General features: G+C 38.7%; 1 long non-coding RNA gene across 1 annotated transcript in view; it reads right to left on the bottom strand.

Annotated features, from left to right (window-relative positions):
* Window positions 1-2,021: 2,021 nt before the first annotated feature.
* The window catches only part of LOC123284550 (uncharacterized), a 38,798-nt gene continuing 26,092 nt past the window's right edge, over window positions 2,022-14,727 (bottom strand). Inside the window, exon 4 of the long non-coding RNA XR_006525662.2 lies at window positions 2,022-2,693. This is a non-coding gene — a long non-coding RNA (uncharacterized lncRNA). The remainder of the gene's footprint in view (window positions 2,694-14,727) is intronic.

Here is a 14,727-nt window from a genome sequence, read left to right on the forward strand (position 1 = left end):
TCTAACATTCTTTCTCAAAATACTGTCCATATTATTCTGATACTGAAATGATATCAAGGATTCTTAATCTATGGAGAATTCTCTTGAAAGGACAGAGATCCTCAAGGACTCCAAAGACTTTCTGGAAGTTTGTGTCTTAAGCCATGTGTGTAAGCACCATATTGTCTTATGGGAACTCTTTCTGGTTACTTTTTTATTATTATTTCATTCATCACAATGTCTTGAGAGAAACACATACCTGTGACTTGGACAATATTTCTGAGTTGTGTCAAATCTGCTGTTTTAGCTTTATACCTCCAGGAAGAAGCTTCCAGCATCGCCCTCTGATTACCATCGTATCTGTTGATTTAACAGATCTATCCTTCATGATGGTTTTCCTACATGTGGGTGTTAGTCTACTGCAAACTGAAGCACTTGCCTCTTTTTTTCATTAAAGTACTTCATAAAGTTCTATCATTCTTTCCTCACTCAAATTTTTATTCATTTAATTTTTATTTTAATTTCTGTCATGGCTTCCTCCTCCTTTTTCATTATTTTCAGACCTTAGATCTCCCTTCCTAGAATTCCTTTCCCAGGCCTCTAGCTTGATCACCATTTAAGACTTTGTGAGCCTCCACAATCTGAGTTTAGGGACTAGAGACCACTTGTATAGTTCTGCTTGTTCAGGACAGAGAAGCTCCTTTGTTTAAGTGAATTATCCACATAAGACATTTTACTTGTGACACTAAATTGTTCTTAATGCAATATAAATTTCATTAAGTTATAAAGTTTTATAAAATTTGTGGAAGACATAAAATTGGACAAGTGTACACATCATATATAGATATGTGGCAAAATTCTTTATTATATAAATCTTAATTTAGATCAGTGGTTCCCAATTTGGAGTGGATTTACCCACCAGGGGTATTTGACAATTTCTGGTGACATTTTGGATTGTCTCAACTGAAGGGATGCTGTTGGCATCTAGTACCTAGAGGTCAGGGATACTGCTAAACATCCTACAATGAAGAGGAACAGCCCCCTGCAACAAAGAATAATCCATCCCAAAATATCAGTGATGCCTCCGTTGAGAAACTCTGATTTAGATGATAAAGGAGCACACTGTAAGTGCTCTAGCTATAGTGGAACATTTGTTAACATATTATCTTTGTAAAATACGCTCAACAGATGAATGGAAAGCCATGGAAGACTAGCTTCACTAGCAAAACACTTGAATCTTACTATCAAATAAAGTATTACTGAAGTGTCTAAGATTTTAGTACAGAATAGCAAAGGTTAATGGGAATAAAGTAATCTTTCCTTTCTTTCACTTTTTATTCATATTTTCTTATGCAACTATGCTCTTTGACATTTCCTACTTTCTTCAGAATGAGATGGTTTGGCCTTTTGTCTATGACTCATTTGTCCTTAGACACCAACTTTTATTTAAAAGCAGTTTCAAACCTTCTAACCTCAAGCCAAATGTATTGGCAGGTCTTTCCAATGCCTCCAGATAATCCATGGTACGGACAGCATATTTTCTTTAAAGCCTTAAATCCCGGGTTGTAAAGTACCTATAAATGAATGTTTTCCTTGTGGTGGGAAAATGTCTTATTTAAAAATTGTTTAATAGCCTGCCACTGTCAAAGGATAACATTTAGACACTCAGCCAAGATATTGGTGTTGATGCTAATTCCCTTCTGCTTTTTATAGCTCATGCATGACTCTCACACACTCAATATTTTAGTTGTGTGCTACAGACCTTCAAGTAAAGCAATTCTTGGAAACAACATGATATCACGAGTCTGTTATAGCTATTAAGTCATGGCAGCTAGAGTGGAAATGAATACAACAAAAACAATTTATATAGGAATATGTTTCTCAGTGGATCAGTTTCAATATAGCTCCCTGTGGTTGAATCAAGTTTATCCTAAAGGCCAGTGTTTCAGCCAGCGTCCACATAGACATAAATAACACAGTGATGACAGAAATTTTATTTCCTTCAGTTTCAGTTTGATATAAGTGCATATCTGAAACTTACTTGACAATAAATCATGCTATAAGAGAAGTTAGGAAGGCTAATATTATGTACCCTTATCTCCCAAGAGGTCATTCTCATTTTTTGCTCTTTTCTTCTGGATATTTCTATCCTTGAGAAATCTCCTGTCATTCTGCAAACAAGTTTTAGCATGAAATCTAAAGTTTGATTTTATAATGACTGGTGCAGCCGTGCTGTTCTCTCCAGATGACGTTACAGTACAGTGCCCTCACGTCCTGTCTGGAGTGTTCAAAGGCTTCAGGAATTCGCAGAGAACTATTGAAGCTATTGATGCTGCATGCAGACAACTGTCCTTTCTGTCCCCTGTCTAGATAGTTGCCCAGTTATCTGCCAAATCTTCACCTTTCTTTCTACTGTGCAAACTCCTCAGCATTTGTGAGGCATAAACAACTTCTTCCACACGGATGACAGAAGGCCCTGAACACTTAGGCATTTTTTTTTAACCTGGGTGAAATTCAATTTACTCTCTTGTAGAGATATAACTTTACAACATATATCTGCATTGATTATACTGTGGTTTGGAGTGCCAGAAGGGTAAAAATGGATTGAGGAGTGATGATAACAAGGAACTTGTAACTTTTCAACAAGAGCTGACCAAGGCAGTGTCCAGGGAGGGAAAGGCAAAGTGTATTTATTTTGTGATATTTTTCCTTACCTAAAAGAAAAAGAAAAAAATGACAAAGAGAATAAGTAGACAAGTATTAACCTTACTAAAAAAAAAAAAAAGCATATTTTGAAGTCATATCACATTTGCTCAACAAAATACCATGCTAACAATGTACCCTTGCATGTTGTTTTTATTATTAGCAGTAATAAACCATAGAAAGTTCTTTATTTGATGGAATTGGCTTTGATAATTGGTTGGTTCATGGAAAAATTCAACGAATTGTAGTAATCATTAAAAAAGACACCTCTGTCTAAAAATTTTAATTTTTATTGTAAGCATAAAATGTATTATCATTTATCAATCTTTTGATATAGCATAATTTTCTTTTGTTTTCTAAGTAGAGACCTCTTCTGTGTCATTTGTCTCGAATCGTCATCACCATTGCTACTATTGTCATCCTTCAAGCTATATTCTAGCTGCCACAGGTCCCAAAACTTGGTAGTAATTGATAAATCTTGACCCTTAGCAAAACTTTAAAATATTCAGAATTCAACCATTTCTCAACCATTTGTCTCTACCACTTTAGTCCAAAAAGGATGAGCCTCCTAACCAGTTAGCTTCTGGCTTTCATCTTTTCTACCCAGCAGCCAACGTGATTCTGTAAAAGGAGGGCAGATCTGGCCACTTTGCTCAAACTTTCCAATGGCTTTCACCTCACGCAGAGAAATACTCAATTCTTCTCCACGTTCTGCCACATTCTACATGCTCTGCACCTTCCTCTGGCTCTCTGACTTCACCTGCTTCCACTCTCCCCTCACCCCCTGCTTCCTAGTCACATGATCTCCCTAACTAAGGTTCCTAAACTCACATCCTTGGCACTTGCTGACCCCTCCATGTGGGAAAGTTTTGCCCTCACACAGCCATGTGGCTGTTGCTACCTTCCTTTGGGGGTTTGCTCACATGCCATTTTAACAGGTCTTCACTGAGCCCCATTTGTAAACAGCACTCCCTTTCAGTTGCTCTGTCCCCGCACACTGATTCATACACCATCTCCAGACACATATTTAGAGGTTCATTGTCTATCTTAGCTGTTACTATCTCTCTCTCTCTCTCTCTCTCTCTCTATCACATACACACACACACACACACACATACAGTGTTTGTCCTTTAGCCTTTAAGCATGATATTGAGTGGGTGGCTCAATCTGGTCACTTTTATAATCTCTTCTAATACTGAGATGATATGACAACACACTCTTATATCTGTATTTTTCAATGCCATTCGCTTTTCTTCTTAATGGCATCAATTTAATTTCTTTCCAGCTCTCTTAAGATCCTTCTTATCCAAACCCATGGAATTTACTCTTCTTTTTGCTTTGTTTTACATTTTGAAATCTATTTTTACAAATATTTCATGAAATTTTTACTTTTCACCATAAAACATTTTCATATACGTAGGCTTATATTCTCAAATAAATTTTAAGCTCCTTGACTTAGGACCATATGCTGGACTGCCTGCCTCTCATTTCACTGGGCACTATTCTGGTTCTGGGCGCATAGATATCACTCAGAAGATAGTCATTAAAATTGATAATTTTGACAAAAAGAAATGACTGTTAATTTTTTTCTAGAACAGAAGTTCTCATGTTTTATGGCTCTTAAAAATAAAGAAAAAACATACTCAGAGACAAACTATAATCATAACTCTAAATAATCTTTAGTTACTTGTAAAAGGAATATTTTAATTTTTTCTTTTTCTTTAAATTCAAAGAGAGTAATTTAAAAAAAACCTTAAAGATGGTTAACTCACGGGCTTTTGCTTGAATGGCCCCACTGAAGATCATGTTGAAAAGGCTATTAATCCACGTCCATTAAAATCATTTCCTATGAGTTATCCCAGTAAATATTAATATATAACACGAAGAGATTCCTGTCACATCTAATGTGTTAATTAAGAAATAATTGTATATTTATGGCTTATGCCTTTTTGAGTTAACGAGATAGCAAATCATTTCCTAATCAGGGATTTGAAGAGTATCAAATTGAAGAGCGATTATCGCTATCTGATTACAGTAAATTACAAATTCAATTGGCATACCAATTTCAATTTAAATTAAGGTGTCTGCTGGGAGCCACCTGTGGTAACCCTTTCTCTGACATCCTTTATGATTGTTTTCCTACGCGTGGATGTTAGTCTACTGCAAACTGAAGCACTTGTCTCTTTTTTTCATTAAAGCACTTTATTAGGTTGTGAGGTGAAAAATACTCTTGCAGCTTGAAATAGATTTTTCAGCACCACAACAATTCAGTAGTAAAAAGCTATGTAGAAAAAAACAAAAGAACGACTGAGTTCATCAAGCTTTAATTCAGGATTTTAAAAATTATGTTTACTCATCTCTAGAACATTAAACTAAAAAGCAATATGATAGAGGCATTTTTCATATATATTATTTTTATTTTTATATCTTTTAAGATACAACAGTATCCTTATTCCTCTTCTTTAGTTGTAAGATTACTCAGATGCTTCTGAGTAATTTATTAGTTTCATAATTTTGTATCTATCCTGTTAATTATTTTCTTGTAACAACTCTTTTTTGTAATATAATTATAGGACTGAGTTTTGCTTAGTAAGCCAACAAAGTATTATTTTTTCTTCCTTATACCATTTGTCTTTTGAGAATCATCCTAAAATATTCTCTTTTTTAATATTTTCTCATTTTCACTTTTGGACCATGTTTCATATTGAAGGTTTAAATTTTCCCTTAATTTACTCAATTTAAGGATAATAAAATAATAAATGTTATCCTTCTATTCTACCATAATCATATATATTTCCAAATGCAGGAAATCAAAACTTATTTATAAGTGTAAATGTCAAACTTAAAGGTAAAGCTTCATTTGAAAATGTCTGTTTTACTATACAGTACTAATTCCATTTCCCTTCAAAATATAAAAAGCAAACTAAAACATTAGCTGAAAAATAGTTAAACTTATGTTTTAAGTTAGTACCTAAGCTTTAATGGAGTATACAAAGTTTAACTGTGTATGTAAAAACTTGTTAAATCATTTTCTTTCTGCTGAATTTATAAATGGCTTAGAGAAGCCAATTTAACTTGACAATATGGTCATAAGTTTCAAGGTTTTGTTGACCCACTTCATGTTACCTATTCTACTAAAATTCAGTGAGAAAATCTTGGGATTCAACAATGAGAGAAATGACGCATATGAAGCAGTAAAAACTACAAAATGAAACCATCAACAAAACGACAAAGCAATCTACTGAATGGGAGAAAATATTTGCAAATCATATATCTGATAAAGGGTTAACACCCAAAATATATAAAGAACTCATACAACTCAATAGCAAAAAATCCAGACAATTTGATTAAAAAATGGGCAGAGGATTTGCATAGACATTTTTCCAAAGAAGACATACAGATGGCCAGCAGGTACTTGAAAAGATACTCAACAGTACTAATCATCAGAGAAATGCAAATCAAAACCACAATGAGATATCACCTCACACCTGTTAGAGCTATTATCAAAAAACAAGAGAGAACAGGCGTCAGCAAGGATACGGAGAAAAAGGAACCCTTGTGTACTGTTGACTGGAATGTAAATTGGTGCAGTCACTATGGAAAACAGTGTGAAGCTTCTTCAAAAAACTTAAAAATAGAACTACCACATGATCCAGCAATTTCACTTCTGGGTATCTACCTGAAGCAAATGAAAACATTAACTTGAAAAGATATATGCATCCTCATGTTCATTGCAGCATTAGCGTTATTTACAATAGCCGTGATATGCAAACAACTTAAGTGTCCATCAAAGGATGAATGGATAAAGAAAATGTGGGATAAAGAAAACACAACGGAATATTATTCAGCCACAGGAAAAAATGAAATCTTGTCATTTGCAACAACGTGGACACATCATGAAGGCATTATGCTAAGTGAAATGTCAGATAGAGAAAGACAAATACTGTATGACGTAACTTATATGTGGAATCTAAAACAAAAACAAACCATGCTCATAGACACAGACAAGAAACTAGTGGTTTCCAGGGGTGGAAATGAGAGGTGGGCGAAATCGGTAAAGGGAATCAAAAGGAACAAACTTCCAGTTATAAAATAAATAAATCATGGAGTTGTAATGTAGAGCATCGTGGCCACAATTAATAATACTGTATTGCATATTTGAAAGTTGCTGAGAAAGTAAGTCTTAAAAGTTCTCATCACAAGAAAAAACAATTCTGTAACTATATATGGTGACGGATGTTAACAAGACTTACCATGGTGATCATTTCATAATATATACAAATACCAAATCACTATCTTGTGCACCTAAAACTAATATAATGTTGTATATCAATTATACCTCAATAAAACATAAAAAAATCTACAAATATACTCTGAGAAATTTCAAGAACAAGTCACGCTTTAATGTTAAAAAGCACCCTTTATCTTTCAAGCAGAAAACATTGCCTTCCTGTTACGATGCATACATATCTTTTCCAGCACACTAAAAATGTTACTCCCTCCTTCTACTTCCCACCCAGAACACTCCCACTTTTGCTTTTAATTTTCTATGCAGTTTGGTAGGAAACTGATACCTGAGGAAAAAACAATAAAGCCTCTTGACTTTCTTTTAGGAAGACACTTCTCCCCCCCTGCACAATAAGAACTAGAAAGGGTATCTAAGCACAGTCTGCCTTTCCTATGAAATTTCTCCATCTCCCTTTTTTAGACCAAGTCCTATTCAAAAGACACTTTGAAATGGTGAGAATAGCAGTTGGCCAAAAGAAGTATAGTTTTTATGTCATGAATGTCCAGTCAACCAATCACTATACCATAGTGTCACTGCAAAAACGGAAAATGGCTATTTTTGTACCCCCTACAGAGAAATAATCCTGGGAAAATAGCAGCAACATTGGACTACCCATTCTTCAGTGCTTGGGCAGCACTCAATCATGGTGTTTTCAGAGTACAATCTTCCAAAATGCAACAATGCAAATCTTGAACAATATTTTCAGGAAGTCAGGACCTCAGGAAGGCAGAGCTCTCAAAGAAGGGTCTCCTTTTGGAAAGGAACAGCACGCCTTATTTTTACTCACACACCTTTTTCTTTGTATGTGAAACCTGCTGAAGGGGAACATGATTTTACTTCCAGCCATATCTCCATGCCAACTCTCTTATTCAACTTCTTGGTCCCATATCCATATTCAAGCAATCTTCTCTGACAACGATTCTGTCAGCTTGCTCTCCATCCTTTCCCAAAGTGGTTACAGGTCAAGCTTGAATTCCCCTTTTGAATTCTGTAGTTCTCTAAAGGGCCTCTGGATGGTTTCCTAGCAGTACCTAGGACCTGTTTGACCCATCTCCCTCAGCCCTTATTTCTCCAGTTGTTACATTGTCTATTCTTTCACTATGGCTCTGTGTATTGAGAATCACACTTGTCGATCAGGTCATTTTGCCCCCAATAACATCAATGATAATTTAGATTGAAAAAAAGGAAAAGTGGTTTGCTACTTTTAGACTCAGCCCCTCTGATTCTGTACATAAACAGGCCTACATCATTTTGAGGAATCATGCTGTCGGGAGATTTAGTTTGACTCCTATTCGTCATGTTCAATCTTCTGGATTGTTTCCTTGTGCCACAGACATTTGGAGATGGAAATGAGAATGATCTGAAATAGTTTCACTTGAACTTAGGAAGTGCAAATCACTTAAAATCCTACCCTTTGCTGCAGAGTAAAAGCAAACTGCCTGAAGGACTACAGGAGAAGGGCAGGGATTCCTGGACGCAAGGGGAGGTGTTTGAGCTTAAGAGGAAGAAAACTCCTGTTCTATTCCCACCCCCTCCATGAGAGGCCCTCTGTGGCCCCGAGACGGCTTAGGGATACTGTAGCTTACCCAGAAACTTTTCTACTGTTACTGTTACTCCACAAGCACAGGCCAGGGCAGAGATTTCCATTTTCAATTCCAACCCCACAAAGACAGAATAAACATGTCATGCTAAAAGTACAAATAGTTGTTTCTTTGGCTAAAGAGTTTGTGAATTACTGTGAGTTTATCGACCTGAGTTTTTATGTAGCAAAAACATAAAAACTAATTTGATATTGTTTTTGTTTGATTTTCATATTCAAATAAAGCTCAAGTTGAAATAATATTTGGAAGAGACTAGAAGTAAGGTAAATTGCACTTTTACTTGATCTCCTTCTAAATGGAAGGCCCTGTGGGGGGGTGTGTGTGAGAGAGTGTGTGTTTTCAGGATATAAGAAAAAGAAGTAATATAATGTAGTGGTTGTTCTAAGAGGCTGATTTTATGTTTGTGTGAAAGTAAACTGAAGGAAATTATGAAATTCCTTTCCCAGGAGATCTTTAATAGTATCATGGGTTGCATCTGCTGGGATCTTTATGACAAATTCAGCCTGCAGGCAGGGTAATGGATTTTGAAGACCTTTCATGGAATTTTATACTCCCAAGAGTATGTGAAATTGAGTTCAGAAGTTGAAAGGAACAAGGATTCAGAAAGTCTATTCCCTTCAAGTAAGTTACTTTTCTGACCTTGAATTTCAGTTTCTTCATCTGGAAAGTGATTTGAGTTAGAAGAGATCAGAGATTCTTAGCATTTTTTGTTGTATAATACAATCCCGTGGCAGGGTCATGGACTTTCTGAAACCCCATCCATTAACTCTCTGGGGTCCATGGGCCTTATGTTAAATACTAGAATTAATCATTTCTAGGGTAGCACATAGAAGTTCGATTCCTATATTTTAAACATTTTGAGAGTATTAAAAAAATAAATAGAAGACATCTGTTCTTAGGAAAGTGACAATATCGTGTGGAAGACAGTGTGCACACATGTAGAAAAGACCTAGTGTGCATCACGTGATGGGTGTATCACGGGCTCGAATGCCTACGGTCAATATGAGGACACAGAGCACAGAGTATGGAGTCAGAAAGAGGAAAGCAATATAAGTAGATTCAAGTCAAGGAAAAATTCTGTTTCAGGTAGAAGCAAGGAAGAACAGGAAAGTGAATAGTCAAAAACTCAAAAGTACTTTAAGAAACATCAGGCACTTTTTTCTTTTAACTTAAGGGAAACTTTAGTCTTCTTTTTAAAGAAATCTAGTTTTGAAAAGGAGTTATGGTTAGGAGAGAAGAAAGATCATGAAACCTTCTAATACAGTCAGACAGACAGGCAGGAGGGAGGATGGTACTGGTCAGAGACTTTGTCAGATCTTCCCCATCTTGGAAATGGAATGTCACAGATTCTGGTCAGTTCCTCTTTTTCTTTAGTCTTCTGCTCAACAGGCTCCTCCAGCGAGTGGATGCGAATCTGCTCCTTCCTCAGGCTCACCTGCAAGGCCAGGGCCCCTGCTTAGGCCTGGCTGCGGACCTGGGCATCTCCTCCTTTGCCAATTTGAGTTTCTTTTCTGCATGAGCCTTCAGTGCTTCATATCTCTGGTCTTCTCTTTCAAGTCTTACTCTGTAAATCTCCTCTTCATTCTTGCAATGATAGCCTTGGATCATCACCTCCGTCTGTTTCTCAAATCATTTGAAGAAACCAGAGAGAGACTTTTCCATGGAGTTCAGGTCTAAAGTAAGTTGGTCTTCTTCTTTCAGAACCCTCTGGACCTCAGTTTTGGCAAGCGCCTTCTGTTTCTGAGCCTCCTGCATCGCCTGGGACACTCTCGCCTCAAACCCATCCCCGGTCTCCCCATCTCCAGGTTCTTCCTGCGGAGCATCTCACACCTGCTCTTCAGCGCCAGTTTCTCCTTTGGTGTCGCTTCCACCGTCATGTCCAGGTCCTTCTGGCTGTCCTGCTGCACGTCCACGATGGGCCCTGTGGGCAGCCGGGGACCCAGGCGAGGACACATGAGCACGGGAACACCGGGGCTCCTAGGCCGTCCAGTCCCCCGCGCCACCGCAGGCGGTCTTCCTGGGGCACGTGCGTCCGCCCGGTGCGCCCCGCTGCTCCTCCCGGGCCTGGAGCCGTCTCAGAGGGCATCCTTCAGGAGCGGGTGCGACCCAAGTGTCAGCACTGTGTCCTCAGACCGACTTGGTACACCAAGAAGTCCTGACTGCACAGGACCGTCCCCCTCGGCCAGGCCTGGAAGCCCCGCGGTCCCGCGGTGCTTTCCCTCGGTCCCCGGCGGTCCCTGCAGGGGCGCCGGGCCGTGGCCTCACCGACCGACCGACGGCCGTGGGGTCCTCGTGGCCCGCCGCCCCGCGCCGCGCCTGCCGCCGGCTCGGAGGGGACGCCTCTGAGGCTGGGGACCCGCCGCCTCCGGGAGGTTCGGGGGCCGGGCCTCTCCGCCCCCTCGAGCAGGTTAGTTAGAGTTGGGGTCATCCAGCTTGTCCCCGTCCAGCTGTAAGATCCCCCGCCCTGGGGAGGGGGGACGGGCCCCTCGACCACCTCCTCGCCGCCTTTTCCTGCCTCCCCCAGGGACGCGTGCTCCTGCCCGGTGTCCTTGGTGGAGGCGGCCTTTTGCTGGTGGCTCCGTCACAGAAGTCCAATGCTAGCTTTCTGGGCCCATTCCTCCAAGAGTCGGCCATTGGCCAGGGGCCTCTTCCTGCTGGGGACTTGGGGCCGTGGCCTTCCAGCCTTGGCAGCCCAGCGGGCGAGTGGGGTCCTCACCCCCGGAAGCATCCTGGCTGCGCCAGGCCTTGCCAGGCAGATCTGTGACGGGCCTGCCTCCTTGAGGGACATTTTCTTGATCAAAGCAAAGCCGTCTAAAAGAAGAAAGAGAACAAGGTCTTGAAATTTCTCTAAGCTCCTGGCAGAAGGGCTTACTTTAATTGCCTCACAATGAGGTGTTACTATTCATTGCAAAGACAGGATGATGGGAAGTACTTCTGGGGAAGATAATGCTGAATAGACAGGAAAAGAGTAGGAAAACATACCATGTAGAAATCTCTAATGGTCAAGGGAAAAGTGCAACAATAGCATACTGAGTGATGATTTTATGCCTTCAGAATTAGAAAAAATTGCGGGTCTGAAAAAGATTTTTGCAAGTAAGAAGAGAAATGTGGTAATGCATTAGAGAAAGTGAAAAGGTAAAAACCAACATGTGCTCATAATTTAAAATTATAGGAAGAATCTAGATGTGATGAGAACTTTAGATCGAGGTGACCCATAAGTGGCATAAGCTTCAGCTTTTGAAGCGATAAGTTCCGGAGTATTGATACCTGGGCACTTCAATAGTGAAATCTTGAAGCAACTGGAGCAGAAATGGAAACTCTTTGAGGATTCAAAACAGTCAAGACACATATGTCTATCAGAAAGCTGATTTTTTTGTTTGACATTCTTACTGCTCCAACACATGAACGTAGAATTTGTTTTGGTGTTCATGTTTTTGCCCTGTAAAACAGATATTGTTTTCCTAGAATTGAAGACTGGTCAGTTAGTCAGCTATTCATCCCTTCTAAGGTCTTAGAAAAATAGACATTCTCCTTGCAATGGGAATCCCTTCAATTTATAATCGTTTGCAAAATAAAAATAAATTAAGCTTTCTGTTTTATAGTGAAAGCATTAAGGTACATAAAATGTTATTGGGAGAAACTTTACTGATCTTTAAAGCTGGAGAGTTAATTTTCCACATTGATTGTAAACTGGGACAAATTCTGCCATATGATAGTTATGTCTAGTTTCTGACATAAATTGAATATAGTTTTGAGACCAAGGGCATTCTTCAGGGAGTAGTAATTCTATTCAAGTGTGTGTTGAAAATATCCATATTAATATGAATATATATATAATGAAATAACAATATCTATTTCTTGATGTCTTGAGGACAGTCTTCAGGGCTTTCTTGAGAGCAAAGATTAAGGTTTGCTAGATGGACTACATGTGATAAATACAATCTAATGGGTAGGATTCCCTAAGTGTTTAAATTCTTTCCTCAAACTAGTCTAAGGAATTTTTGACATCTCCATTTTTTGTAGTGCAGATCACTATTGAGTCCAGGTTTTATTAAAAGCAGCCAGGCAAACAAATTAGAACCACTCCCAGCTGCTTGAACTTGCATATTGAATTCAGACTCTGGTACATGCAGGTATGTATAGATAAACTCAGCTCCATCTACACTTAAGCTCTTCCCTATTTGATCTAGTTCCCTGAGAATCTCTTCCCATATGCATCCTCCGGATTTTATATGTATATATATATATATATATATATATATATACACACACACATGTATAAAAATTTAAAATCTGGCAGTTATTTTTGGATGCATAAATCCTCTCTTCTCAGATTTGACTTTGTAATTGGCCCTCAGGACATTCTGGAAACTGACTGTAGTTAGAGACCTAGATGGGCATCAGTGTTTTGTGTTGGCCAGAGAGGCTGATGGGAGTTTATATATTAAATTGGGTACCCGCTTTCAATTGGGAGCGTCAGAGTCCAAGTAATGGGGCAGAGACCTTAGTTACTGAGGCAAGGAGGGACAGCTTATCTCGTAGGCAGCATGACTGGATGATAATCCAAATGCATGCCCTTGAGAGATATTTGATGATGGTCACTCAGTCACCAGGGCCTTAAGTTCACATCAGGGAGTAGCCCTCTAAGATCCAAACTGAACTGTACAAACACAAATCTAGCCTCTTCCCCCTTTTTCACATCTTTCCTCAAATGTCACCTTCTCTCTGAGACCATCCCAGCCATCCTATTTCATATGTACATACCCCTGTCCAGAACTTTATATTCTCCAAAGTGCATGTTATATTTGTCTCCCTTGATATGATAGGAACTCCTGGAAACAGAGAAATTGAATATCCCTGAGGATGAACCTAAAGCAGATCCAACACTAGTGGGGCATTCTTCAAGGGCACACAATTCAAGGGGACACTATAAAACTCAGTAACCAAGATAGAAGATATTTTAGTGCAATAATTGAAAAACATCATTAAGGCAAAATAATCCATGATGGATAAAATCTCACTATTCTAAATGAAGACGGGATTCATAATCATACCACACTGAGCCATATTAGAAACTGAGGCAAAAGGAAAAATCCATAATACTGATTCACTGGTCTGGGTTTTCACAGTGAAGGGTGAGTTGCTGTACATTATTCCCAGACCACTAAGAAAGAAGCATGATGTTTGGATAACATCATTAGATTTTGGAGAGGACATGTACCTCATTTGGGTGGATTTCTCTCACCAATGTACTGGATTTCTTCCAAAGCTACCAACTTTCAGTCAAGCTCAGACAAGAGAAGATTTCCAACCTGGTTCTGGCTGTTCATGCTACCTATGTCTTGGTAAATTGATGGTACTAATAGGTCTGTGGCAGAGAAGGATCTCCATGGAGTTTGCAGCAAACCCTGATAGGAGAAAAGTAGCAGAGGCTCTGGGTTTTCAGAGCAAAACCACTAATTTTTGGTGAAATAATTATTCTTCCTCATCTCTATCTCTGAATTTTGACAATGCCCATCTCCCAATTTAGAGATGGAAATGCTGTATACAGACTTTTCCAGCCTTACATGCAGCTAGGATGTGTGCACGTGAATTAGGATTTGTCAATCAGATATCTTCACTCCAGACTTTGATTTAGGATATGATGATTGAAAGAGGTAGGTGCCATGTACAATTCATTTTACTGTGGGAGGAGGGAACTCTTTAGTTTCCAGGGCCAATAGTAGCTGAAATTCTAGTGACAATATCAGAGTCTGCTCGTAACATTGGTGGCTTTGCTGCACAGTTATACATTATGATGTCAATTCTATGTGTGTACATAGCCTCCAAACCTGGTTCTCTGGCCTTCCTGAAGGTTGTGTGAGCTATCCAATGTACTATAATTTCTTTTTTTTCTGATTAAATTATCAGGAGATTATTTCTGTTACAACTAAGAGCCTTGACTTATATACCAATGTATGGATCCTACCAAATGAAGGATAAATGCCAATTTTAATCTTTGGTAAAGTAGATTGTCCTCTTAAGAGAAAATATATTTAATTTTTTTCTCTTAAATAATTCCTGGAAACTTACTTATGCATTTCTTAACTTATCTTCCTTCTTACTGTGCATAGTGACTTGCACATACAGTGTGACTTACATAAATACTGTTGGCTG

This window comes from Equus asinus, chromosome 3 (genome assembly GCF_041296235.1).
Source record: "Equus asinus isolate D_3611 breed Donkey chromosome 3, EquAss-T2T_v2, whole genome shotgun sequence".
Taxonomy (NCBI): Eukaryota; Metazoa; Chordata; class Mammalia; order Perissodactyla; family Equidae; genus Equus; species Equus asinus.